The following is a 12,339-nucleotide window of genomic DNA, read 5'->3' as shown; positions in this document are numbered from 1 at the left end:
AGGTTGCAGACAGCAAAATAGGATGTGTCTCTCCCTGTGCTGCCTCTCTTGAGGTGAGAGCTCTGCCACCAAATGAGGGCTGTCCAGCCTGAGGCAGTAAAGTTGGTTGCTGAAGATCTGAGCTCCGAGGAAGGGGAATGAAGAATAAAATCCAGGGTGGGATTTCAGAAGGTGGGATATCTGAAGAAATGTGTTTTGTGGTTTGAGGCTTGGCTTTGCATGTATGACAGAGAGAAACAGGCAGGGATGGATGGGAGTAAAAGGGGACTACAGAGAAGGGAGAAGGGACCCATGCAATGTGGATCTTGGGTGCACCCCTTCCTCCATGCCAAAGGGCTCCTGTCCCATTCCCCGTGTCTCAGGCTTGCTATGTCAGTCCATGGACTGCCCACTACTATTTAATCAGAGCAGCTCTATTTGCAGACTCAAGAAATGGGCATTTAGGGGATTCCTGTGCTTGGCTTAGACCCTGCTCTACTAGACTCTGATCCCTGCCATGCCATCCCTAGAGGCGTCTCAGATGGAACAGCTGCTGGGTCAGAATTAGGAAGGATTTTTTCCTAGCCATGAGTCCCTCCATGTCTTTTCCCTCCAGTGAAGGAAATCCCACAAAGCAGGGACCTGGAGTCGGAACTGGAGTAACCTCTTGTCATGATTTTCCCTCCAATGCATGCCAGATGAAGACTCCCTCCCCCACCATCATCCCAACACACTGTCACCACTCACAGACAGAGGAAGGAATTACCTGTCAAAATCAGCTGAAGCTGCTTCCCTTTCTTCCGTAGTCTGGAACCTGCACCTTGGAGGCAGCCAGACATCAGGGACAAGAAGCAGATGCTGAGCTGAGAAAACAGATATTGTTGCCTCTTCTCCTTCACGAAGAAGCCTTCTCCAGAGCAGAAACTCTTCCCTGTGCAGAAGCCCAGAGAAATTCACCCCTTCCTGCTCACTCAAATTCCTCAAGAAAGGCAGAAAAGCAGCACAAAGAAGCTGGAGAAAGACTGCAAACACGTCTGAGCTACCAACTCAAATGATCATCCTCTCCAGTTCTTGCTCTGGGTCACTCTCTCCGCCTTACGCACAGCACCAGCCCGGGGTCTCTAGGTTAAAACAAATGTTCTCCCCCATCCCACCCCCCTTGCTTTTCCAATTCCACCCCAGCCCACAACAAACAGCAGCTTGCTGGCCCTACAGCCATGTAACCCAACCCCAGCCATTGTTCCCCTTCCACAAGGTCTATATTTGACTTTGCAGCAGCACCGTGGCTGTGCATGTGTGTGTGTGTGTGTGCATGTGTGTGCACTCTCTGCACACACACGCTCCGATATTTGTTCAGAGCCTCATTCCCCAGATGCCCGGGATTGCTTAGAAATAGCTTCCATGGGCAGTAGGTGTTTGTGCCTTCAGCGGGGAAGTGGAGGGGGCAGGCAAAAGAGAAGCAGGGAGGGGGTGGAAGTTGAAGATAGAAAACCTCCAGGCTCTTTTCTCGCTATTTGCAGCATCTCAATGCTCTGCCACACTGTAGAGCATGGCCAGGCTGGCAGACAGCAATGCCTGCACTCAATAGCAGAACGGATGGCATACCTGGGGAATGATGGAGAAAAGGACAAGCTGAGGTCTTGGTGGCTCTGTCTGGTGTTACCCTGCCCCAAGTTTTGATCGCTGGTGGCAAAAATGCAGCTAAGCCTCCAAAAACTCTTCCAATCTTCCTAGTGTCCAGCTGAGACCGCCAGAAATGCCACTGGGAAGTACCCAACTCCCCTAGCCTGGTGGCTTTGCCGGGGGATTAGCATTTCCCTTTGCCTCAGGGAATGGGAGCTGCCCTTGGATTCACCTTCCTACGTTCCAGTACTGCGCTAAGAGTAGCCATCCTGGGCTACCCGGAGATATATTTTGTATTTACCCAAAGCCTCCAGAAATGCTGCCCAAGTCCACTGTCACAGTCCTGGTGACCCCAGAGTATCTGGGAACACTGCCTAGACTTGGCATGAGCTTCTTTTATTTGCTTCTTTCGCGACCTGCCAGGATACAAGGCAAAATGAGAAAAAAGTGCAATCTAAATGAATGACAGGGAGGATTACTTTCATCCTAAACACTGATGATCTAGTGAACTCATTGCCACTGGGTAACAAGAAAAGGCATTAGTTTAAAAAACCTGACTAGACAGTTATGTAGACAATAAGAATAAATAGGAATGAACTCCAAAGAACTATAAACCCTTTTGCTCCAGGGCACTGAAGATGAGTTCTAGGCTACGGTATAAGGAGCAGCTTTCCACAGGGGCAGATTCTGCAGCAAATTTGTTCAGGGCAATGTTTGTACCTTTCCCTGAGCCACACAGACCCAGCCCTGGGAGACAAAGGATGCTGGGCCTGGGTAAGCATCATCCGTGCATACCCACTGCACACATTTACTATTAGCAAGGCCAAGGTGGGATGAACTGTGTGGATGCCCTGGTGGTGCGTGTGAGATGTCCTGGAGAGGTGATTCCTGGCTGTTCAAAGTGTCAGCCTCCATCCAAGCTTCATCAGCTTGCTTCTCCTGCTCTCAGAGTCAGATGTAGGGAGTTCCTCATCACCAGGGCTGCTGCTTCCTGAGAGGTGGTCTGCACTCTCCACTAGGCAGCTGCTGTGTTGGGGCTAGCTAAAATCTGACTGCCTGCTCTAAATCTTACTGACTGCTCCACTAAAACAGATCCTCTGAGTGTGGGAGAATGCATGTGTCATTGTGATGGACCTGAATTCAGTACCTGACAGCCTTCAAACCTACTGTGAGGAGTAGCAAAAGTAAGCTTAAGTCACACGTTATTTTGAGATGATGCAGATTCCTCAAATCCACCCTCAGTACTTCAATCCAAGACAAGACAAAGGTACTAGGGGAAAAATAAATTTAGAAAAAAGATTAAATTCTGGAGGAAAAAGACTTAGACTTGAAGAGGGAGGAAAAGAGATTGGGGTATATATATGGAGGGCAGTTAGAGAAAAGAGGTTTTGCCTGTGTCCCCACAGCTCAAAAGGCTGAGTAAACCCCCCTAAAAAAACCCTCACGAGTTAATGAGAAGGTGTAGGGTCTTGTTTTGCCCTGTGATTTCTGGCTTCCCTCTGTGTGCATGTACAACAGCTAATGTCAGGGCTCTCCCAAGGGCACTGATTCAGGGGGTGTATCCATTCCCCCCACCTGCCTCCTGCTTGCCAGGAGGAGGTCTGGAAGGACTGGAGCGGGAAGGAGATGTCCGCCAGGCTTTCCCTTTGCTGGCACACACCCGTGGGTGCCTCAAAGCCCATCTCTAGCTATGCGGTCTCCCTTTGCCTTTCCAGCTGGCAGCTCTAGCAATGAAACCTCTTAATCTCATCAGGAGCACACATGCATTTAATGGGAGATTCTTGAAGCAAATCTTTTGTGCTTTCTCAGTGCTTGCCTCTGAGCTTTCTCCTGGGTATTTACAGAGGATGGCACATCGTGTTTGCAGTGAAACCTGGCAGAAGAGCCTGTTGCAGAGAATGTCAAGGTCATTTCATGAAACTATGGCCTGTGCTTAGAAAGACTTGAACCCTGGCTGCAGAGGAGTCCATAATTAGCAGCCCCAGGGGATGTGGACGAGTGTTGGGAGGGAGGCTAATTGTAGACTGGCTGTCTCCTTGGCCTTCAGCAGCTCCCGTGAAGCAGAGAAGTGGTGTGCTCAGCCAAGCACCAAGCGTGTCCTAGGGAAAGGTAATTCCTCCCTGGCCTGCCTGGACCCGTCCCTATAAACAACAAGAGCTCCACAGGGAGAGCAATGCTGCAGATTTCACAAAAAAAAAGTCTCTGTGCGTTGGAGGCACACACTAGGCATGCAGAAGGGCTCTTTGAGAGACAACACACAGCCATGTGTGTCTACATGATAGAGCCCACGAGTCCCTGCTGTGCCTCAGAGGGCTTGGGGGATCAGCTACTCCCTCCCCATTTGTGTACCGTGGTGCCAACCCCAGTACCCCAGTGTGTGGTGTCCTCCCCTTGCACGCAGCGAGCTCTGTGCCCAAACCCAGATGGAGCCCTGTCTGCTTGCACACACCAAGGAGAGCTGGCGTTACACCTAGCCCTCTACCACCTCCCCATATGCTCCAGTGAGACATCCTCCCCCTTCCTCTCCACATACCTTTAACTCAGTTAATTTCCAACACTCTATTAGCATGACGAGCTAAACAAGTTTTGGCGAAGGGGAAGGGAGGCAGAGCCCCTTTAGTTTTGGTCTGAGGCTGACACAGTGACTCAAGCCTTTGCTTCCTATGGCATTTTGCCTTGCATTGGAGCAGCCATCCTGCCTGTCAGGCACATTCTTTCCACTCCTTCACCAAGGTAAATCACTGGCCCAGGAGGGCCCTTCAGTCTCTGCTGCACAGCAGCACTCATGCTGGATTTAGCACCAAGTGGGGTGAAGAATTTACAGTGGGTTTTGATGAGGTTAAGGTGAGGCTGCCAGGAGGAGAAACTGTGCAGTGCTGAGGCAGCTTCTTCTGTAGGGAGCTGACCTTGAGCAGCGGTATCTGTGGTGTGGGTCCCAGCTGGGAACTGAGTTTTTCTGGAAAAAACACCCTGTATAAGGTCACAGCCCAATATCTGGTCCCTTGCAGAGACCTGTAACTGTGCAGGTAAGAGTTGGAGGCACCTGTACAGGGCTCAGTGCAAGAGCTGGGATCGTGGCATGGAGCTGGCGGTGAGCAGAGAAATGAGTGGGATGCCACAAACAAATACTTGAGGTCAGAAAATCCCAATTTCAGCTGCCTGCCCCCAGGAGTGATGCAACCAGCACAAAGTGAGTGGAAAGAGCACAAATACACCACTGCCAGGCTCTGTGCTCTGTGCCTCACTTTGAAATACTGCACCTCAGCAACAGGCAAGAGCTCGCTGTTGCTGCACAATTTTGTGGCTAGCTAGAAATGGCCAGTAGGGGTCACTGATATATATTTATTTTATTCTATTTTTATACACACACATTTATAAATATATAGAAGGCTTGCATAGGCAGCAATTGTAATGGGCAATCATTGATATGCAGCATATTCTTCAAGCATACAGGTTGAGGGAATGTATGTGTATGTCTGAAATACCAGTGTGAGCTGTACCTCGTACTCTGCTCAAACCCCGTGATGGCATGAAACCACCAAGCTGTGCCAAGCACTGGAGTGTGCAATGGTGGATTTTTTGTCGTTGTTCCCCAGTTCTGCCTTCATCTTCCATTTCACATTGCCAGAGGTGCTTTGAGGGAGATTCAAGAGATTCAGGGATTCTTGAGAGCATGATATTGTGTCTGCTTGTCTTTCTGTGCAGTGCCCAGCGCAACTACATCCCAACCACAATGGGTGCCTTTGGGCAGTCCCATAAGATAAACAGCATTTTGGGTTGGGTTGGGTCAGCACTGTTCTGTTCTTCAGCCACCAATGCTGGGGAATGTGTTTGCTTGTGAAAAGACTTCAGTGTTTTTTTGAGTGTTTAATCTATTAAACTCCAAATTGAGTTCCAGCCCTCACTCTTATGTGGTGGGATGGCCTGAACTACACACGTGGGTATGTTTTTAGCAACTGTTTTATTGGCGGGTTGGCTGTATTTGTCTGGTAGGTGTATGCTCCAGGCATACTGGCAGAATGCGTTTGGCTGTCCAATTCGACATCCACAGACTTGTTTGACTGTCACAGGCTGGCAGTATTTCACTGATCTTATTGTTCCTGAAATGCTGTTAGTTTTGGGTGCTGAGATCCTCTTGTATTGGCATATCCCAGAGTGAAAGCTCTGCTCAAACTAAGTCTCAGCTCTTTCAGTTTTGTTAGGCTCAGCCCATCCATGAAACATCCTTTGCCTCTGAGGGTTTCCCAGCTGATGTCTGTTGGGGAATCCTCTGTGCAGCTGGAATTAGAGAAGTAGGCAAGGAGGCAAGTGTTTCACAGGACACCCTTCACCTCTGCAACTCTCAGGTAGGTGGCAACCTCCAAGTCAGCCACCAAGGGGTTGTCCAGCCCCCGCCGTCTTCCCCACTTGACCAGGTTTGATGGAAAACTTGAGAGGACCAAGCCTGCACTGCCTTCTTCTGGTGGGGAGACATTATTTCTGGCATCTCCTTTCTCACTAGCCAAGACCATAGGCACTTCAGAGGGATTTGTCCCTCCACAGGGTGGCACCTGCCCCTCCAGGGGTTCCTTTTATTCAGTTACAAGGGTCTATATAAAGTGCTGCCAACTGGAAAGTATTTTGAATAGATTCCTCCCTGCTCTTCACTAAGGGTCATAAATTCAGCTGGTATTTGAGAGAATCTCAAATGTACTTCCAGGACTGTTTGCTGAGGGCTTTACATCCGCCAGAGGCCCCTTAAAATAAAAGGATTATTGGGAGTCAAGTGTTAGATTACCTGGTGCTTGTTAATTGAACTTCAGAGGCTTTAGCGAGCAACTGGCTCTAGCAGGGAGCTGCACTTTGGTATTAATGGTGTTATATAAATGAATATAATGTAACCTAACATCATGCTTCTGCATCATGTCGCACCTCTGGGCTCAGGGCAACAGTGAGTCCAGCTCACAAGCATACCGGATATGGGGAAAGGCAGGGTGTATGTATGTGGAGAGGAAGAAGGATTGGGAGTCAAGGCCTTTGGGATCTGAGGGAAGAGTGTTTTTGGTGCTTGGAGCAGGTGACTGGTGCTCAGCCAGCCCAAGTCACGTTCCTGTCTCCCTTTGGCAGTCTGACCTTGAGATCTGATTTTGAGAAGAGTTGAGTTTAATGGAAGCAGTAAATGATGAGGCCATCTGAAAATCAGCCTCTCTTCTTCCTACAGGACTTATTTCACCTAGACTTGGAAAAAGCTTGAAGATCCTACTCTGACAAGTCACTAAAAGAAAGCAAAGTACTCTAATCATTGCTGCCATCAGTGCTCACCCATGGAAACCTGAACAGACCACAGCTGTGAAGGCTCCAAGGCAGCAAGGCCCGGTGGAAATGAGAAACCTCATCAGCTATGAAAATTTCATCAGCTGGTGCTGTGGAAGCAAGAATCTGGAAGTACAGAGCAGATGGGCAGCCTGGATTCTTGGAGCCATTGTCCTTCTGCTTGTTATCTGACTCCGGCACAGGGAGGATTTTGAGAATTTATGGGGGCACAAGTAGCAAAGGCTTTCTTGAAATATCCCTGGCTGACGCGTGGTGTGGTGCAGACGGCACTTGCTGGGCGCTCAGCAGACGTTTTTGCACAGTATTCCCAAGGTCATGGAAGCAGGGTCCTGCTGAGCACCTGTCTTTTATTGTGTAAGAGAGGGACCATTTGGGCAGAGTTTGCAGTACTGTGAGCCTGGCACTATCTGAATGTAAATCTGAAGGCTTTGTAAATGTAGTAGTACACTGAAGAACATCATGTAAATTATATCAGGGCTTTTCTCAATTGGACAAATTTCCTCAGAACTAGGCTCCATTATTTACTGTGTGAATCATCGATTCATGAGATGTTTGTGAAAGAATGGAAAATAGGAAATGGAAGCAGTGGGTGCATAAGTCTATGCATTGAGCAAGAGAAGTAATAGAAAAACTACCTGTCTGAGCTCAGAGTTGAATAAATGGGGTGATTTGGTACGGAATTAATATGTACTGGTTTTTCAAAGACCCAAGAGTAGAACAACACAGTGGAAGATTTTTTTAATATCAAAGCACATTCACAAATTGTGCCAGGGTTTGCCTACCTTTTGCTTGGCACATGCTGTCCTCAGCACCTCTCCTTTAAGAGGCACACAGTTGTCCTTGGTGGGGGGTTTCAGGTGGGTTTCTCCATTTACTCCTCTACCTTTCTCCCTCTCTGTCCACCTGCTCCCATGGTTGGGTTTCTATTTCCCTAGTGACAGGCCGGGATACACCCCAGGCTGTTGGGTCATTTCTCAGAACACGGCACACGTAGGAAGGGGCAGGAGCGGGTCCCGGCCCCGGGCACTGCCGGCAGCAGCTCCCGTCCCGCCGCCCCTCAGGCTGTTCCCAGGTCCCGGGGCAGGCGGGAAGGGGCAGGATCGGGTCCCGGCCCCGGGCACTGCCAGCGGCAGCTCCCGTCCCGCTGCCCCTCAGGCTGTTCCCAGGCCCCGGGGCAGGAGCGGGTCCCGGCCCCGGGCACTGCCAGCGGCAGCTCCCGTCCCGCCGCCCCTCAGGCTGTTCCCAGGTCCCGGGGCAGGCGGGAAGGGGCAGGATCGGGTCCCGGCCCCGGGCACTGCCAGCGGCAGCTCCCGTCCCGCCGCCCCTCAGGCTGTTCCCAGGTCCCGGGGCAGGCGGGAAAGGGCAGGAGCGGGTCCCAGCCCCGGGCACTGCCAACAGCAGCTCCCGTCCCGCCGCCCCTCAGGCTGTTCCCAAGTCCCGGGGCAGGCGGGAAGGGGCAGGATCGGGTCCCAGCCCCGGGCACTGCCAGCGGCAGCTCCCGTCCCGCCGCCCCTCGCGCTGCCGGGACCGCCCCGCCCCGCCTCCCCGCGCCCCCCCGCGCGTGCCGCCCGATGACGCAGCCACGCCGCGACGTGGGGATTCCGCCGGATTACCCGGCGTGCCCCGCGGCAAAATGGCGGCCTAAGGCGAGAGCGCGGGGCCGGGGCCGGGCGGGGGCAAAGTTTGGGGCGCGCCCGAGGCGGGGCTGAACCGCGGCCGAACCGGCCGCAAAGTCACTGGGACCCCTGGTGGAGCCGAGCCCGACCGGGTCAGAGCCGGGCTGGGGCTCCGGGAGCGGGGAGGGGGGAACGCGACTGGCTGGGGACGAAGCCCCGGGCGGGGGCCCCTGCGCCCCCGGGCGTCTGCGGGCTTTGGTCAGCGCCCGGCGAGCGGGGTGGGCCTTTCTGTCCACGTGTGTGACGAGGAGTTGTAGAGCTCCCCGAGGACAGTGGGTTCGGGCGGGTCGTACCGTGGGCGGGGGGAACGTCAGCCAGGTGGGGCGGGGGCCGGGTGCGGGAGGGCGGCGAGGCCACAGCCCCGGCCCCAGGGATCAGGGAGTTACAGAGCTGTTCCTTCTGGGGAGAGACCCGTGTCAGGGAGAGCGCAGGCACGGGATCGGCACGCGGAACCTGGTCCGTGCAGGGTGTAGCCGTTTCTGAGTGATGGAGAGTTAGGTAGTGTGGGAGATGAGAAAGCAGTATCTCTGCAGAGAGCGTTGCTGGAGTAGGAGCTGCAAAGAGGAACAGGTCTGGAAAGCACGTGTGTTAAAGAACCAGAGTGTAACTGGCAGAGGCAGGGTTGGAAGGGAAGAAGCAGCATTCTTCTGGTGTCGGCAGGAGTTAATGGGAAATTCTCTTCCAGCCTGGACATCCTGTCTAGTGCAAGGGATCCTTCCTCCTGTAGAACTAGTGTGCAGCCTCTGGGAAATAGGCAGACTTTAAAGGAAAACAGGTGAACAGTGAGTGTTGTACTGCCTCTGGCTCGGAGCTTGACCACTGCATAGAGTGGAGTAAAAGACTGAGTGCTACTACGCAGATTTTTAGGTTCACATGAGGTTCCATTGGTAGATATCAGGCTGTGCAAATAATACACAAATCTTGCAAGGCTGAGAATGACCTAGATCTGAGAGATGCCAGGTGGATCTTGTCCACTGAAAAGAATTATTCATCACATGTAGATAGTTCTGTGCCCTTGAAAGCTTTTCAGAGCTATGCATTTCTGTTTTACAGATTCAGAGAAGGAACCAGGATAAAGGGCCTATATAAGATGAAGTTATGAATCCATACTGAAACATCAGACTTAGCAGGTAAGAAAGCCAGGAATGAGTTGATGCTGAGTCAGACTATGTTCTTTCTGTACCACTCCTTGAATCTTTTGAGAACATGTGAATCACATACTTGAAACACTGGCCCTCTCTGTGGTGTTCTCTGTATTGTAGTAGGCCTGTGTTTCCAGAATTGAGAGGCCAAAAGTGTCAGTGAAATGGGAGTGACACTGAGAAATTCAGCAAGAGCTTCTGGAAAGAAAAGTTTAATTAAAGATGTTAGCCAGTGCTCTTGACATGCTGTTTTGGAAAGCAGTCTTAAATGTGCTCTATCAGTGCCAAAGTAGCCATGCTGTCTGTAATTCACAAAGGATCTGCCCAGCCAGAATCCACATGAAATCCTTTTTGATGATCCTGCTCTTGCAATAATGGCAATGTCAAAGTTAGGTGGTTCTAATGACCCTCTCTTCTGTCAGGTTATTTGTTCCACCACATTATTTTCCCACAAAAATTTTAACTGTTCCTGTGATGGGTGGTGCAGGTGTACCTGAACTCATGTTGAGATCCAGTTTAGAGGAGCAGTTGTTTGGTACCCAGCAGCTGATTTATTGATTGTATACTGTCAGATCACCTTTATACATTTCCTTTCTCCTTCACTTCCTAGTGGATCACTGCAGAAAGCATCTATATCCCAGCATTGCTTTGTATATGGTGTGATTTAGCTTCTAGGTGTTAAATCAGTATTTAAGCTGCCTGGTCTTAGCTGTGATATTAGTTTTTCACTTCTTCCCAGGCACACAGTGCTCTTGAAATCCTATGAATGCATTTCAGCAGGGCCAGTGGAGTTTCAAAGTGCAGCCCATGATTATCTTCATCTTTAATATTAACAAGGCATTGGGTCAGGAGGGGATGAGTTACTTGCCAAGACCTGTTGCCTCTTCAGTCTCCAAACCAGCTTTCTGAACTAAAGATGAACTTGCGTGCTTTTCCACTCTGTTTCAAGTTGTTTGTTGGCTGCTAAATTACTTGCTTTGCAGCCAACAAACCCTCAATTCTTATCTCTGCCATCCACTCTAAATGCAATCATGGCGTAGCTTGTCAGGGAGATAGGCTAAAACTTTGAAAAAGATATTGTCTTTTGCAAGTCTGCCTGCTTCTTGTCCCAGAGAAGAACAAATCAAGTCAGATGGGACAAATGATTTTTGGTCAGCATACTAGTCTGAATGGTACCAGAGCTGGCTTGGAGAGAGGCAGCTGGTGTGACATATCAAGTGTTCTTAAAAAGGTGAAGAAAACCAAGCGATTTGAGTGGTAGCAAAGTAAACAAATTTTGGTAAAATGTAGCTATTTTTTGATATTTGATTTCATGCTTGTGAGTATTAGAGGCTGATGGTTTTTCTGAAGGTGAGCTCCCTAACCTGTTAAAATGTCTGCCATGTTTTATGGAGAAGCCACTGAAAACTGGATTCGGACATTTCCGTGTATCACCACATCTACAGTGTAGACCTAAGAAGTAGTTCTGTAGGTTAGGTCCTGACAAATTTACTGTGTTGTGTGTTTGTTGTCATGGGCCTCGCTTCTCCAGTGAGAAGAGTCACTCCAGAGTGGCAACAGAACTCTGCCTTATGTGTTGCTGGGAGAAATGCAACATGTGGAAGTCTCAATAGGATTCCTCTGCTAATAAATGAGGATCTGGCTTGACACCTTTTTGATTCATCTTGCTCTTTTTACTGGGCTTGTCAGGATGTGGAATTGTCATAGTAGAGCAGACCATTTTTTGACCATTTGACTTGATTAATGCTTTGAGAGTAAATTTAAGGTTCTGAAACTGGGTATATTCATCTCCTTGCTTGAGGGCTTTTGGTTGGGAAGGTATCTCCTTTCTGTATGATATTCTGAGCTTGGGAGAGAAGGTGTTTGTTGGCATTCATGCCAGCTGTGTGTATTTCAGATCACTAGTAACTGAGTAAATGTGATCCTCTCTGATTCATTTAACGCAGGACTGCAAAGGAACTATGTGTGTAACCTATGCAAACAGGATGAATGCCTTAGGCCATGAAATCATCCATGCTGTTTCTCTGCCAGTTCTCCTACCTGAGGGCTTTTCCTTAGATCTAGATTGACTGAGTCTATAACTGTGGTAGGAAGAATGTTACTTTTTTAAAGTTGAAATACCTTTACAGCTGGTTGGAGGGGAAGGGCGATGCCATGGTCAGAAAGATACCTATTTTCTGCCTCAAATTTATGTTCAGGTCATTATTGTTTCTTAGTCTTCATTCTTTGCTTGGAAAAGATGATTAACATTGGTCTTACCAGGGATTTGAGGATGAGCCCATAAGTGTGTAGATGCTTAGATATTGTGGTGTTGAATGCTTTATTAAAGCTCAGTGGTGGAGAAATGAAAAGGATATTTCAAGTTGTGACATCAAAATGGAGCAGATCCTTGTCTGATCCATTGTCTTGTGCATTCTGTAGCATGATGAAATTGCTATGGAGTGCAATTCTGATTTGTTCAAGGCAAGTGGGTGCTCTGACACCTCACCATTTTCGCCTTCCCAGGAACTATTTTCTTGTTTTGCTCATATCTAACTTTGCCTGGATCTTTTTGTCTTCAAGGACAATTTTCTCTTTTTTGCTTTGTTGTTTGTTCTATTCTCAGA

At 49.5% G+C, this 12,339-nt stretch overlaps 1 protein-coding gene across 1 annotated transcript in view; it reads left to right on the top strand.

Annotated features, from left to right (window-relative positions):
• The first annotated feature begins 8,518 nt into the window (after nucleotides 1-8,518).
• TJAP1 (tight junction associated protein 1) overlaps nucleotides 8,519-12,339 on the top strand; it is a 40,070-nt gene continuing 36,249 nt past the window's right edge. The window contains exons 1-2 of the mRNA XM_056486470.1: nucleotides 8,519-8,683; nucleotides 9,645-9,721. The gene's annotated coding sequence lies outside the window, so the exon portion shown is untranslated. The remainder of the gene's footprint in view (nucleotides 8,684-9,644; nucleotides 9,722-12,339) is intronic.

This window comes from Oenanthe melanoleuca, chromosome 3 (genome assembly GCF_029582105.1).
Source record: "Oenanthe melanoleuca isolate GR-GAL-2019-014 chromosome 3, OMel1.0, whole genome shotgun sequence".
NCBI lineage: Eukaryota > Metazoa > Chordata > Aves > Passeriformes > Muscicapidae > Oenanthe > Oenanthe melanoleuca.
Note: the sequence above shows the minus strand (reverse complement) of the source record. Positions and strands in the feature narration are given on the sequence as shown.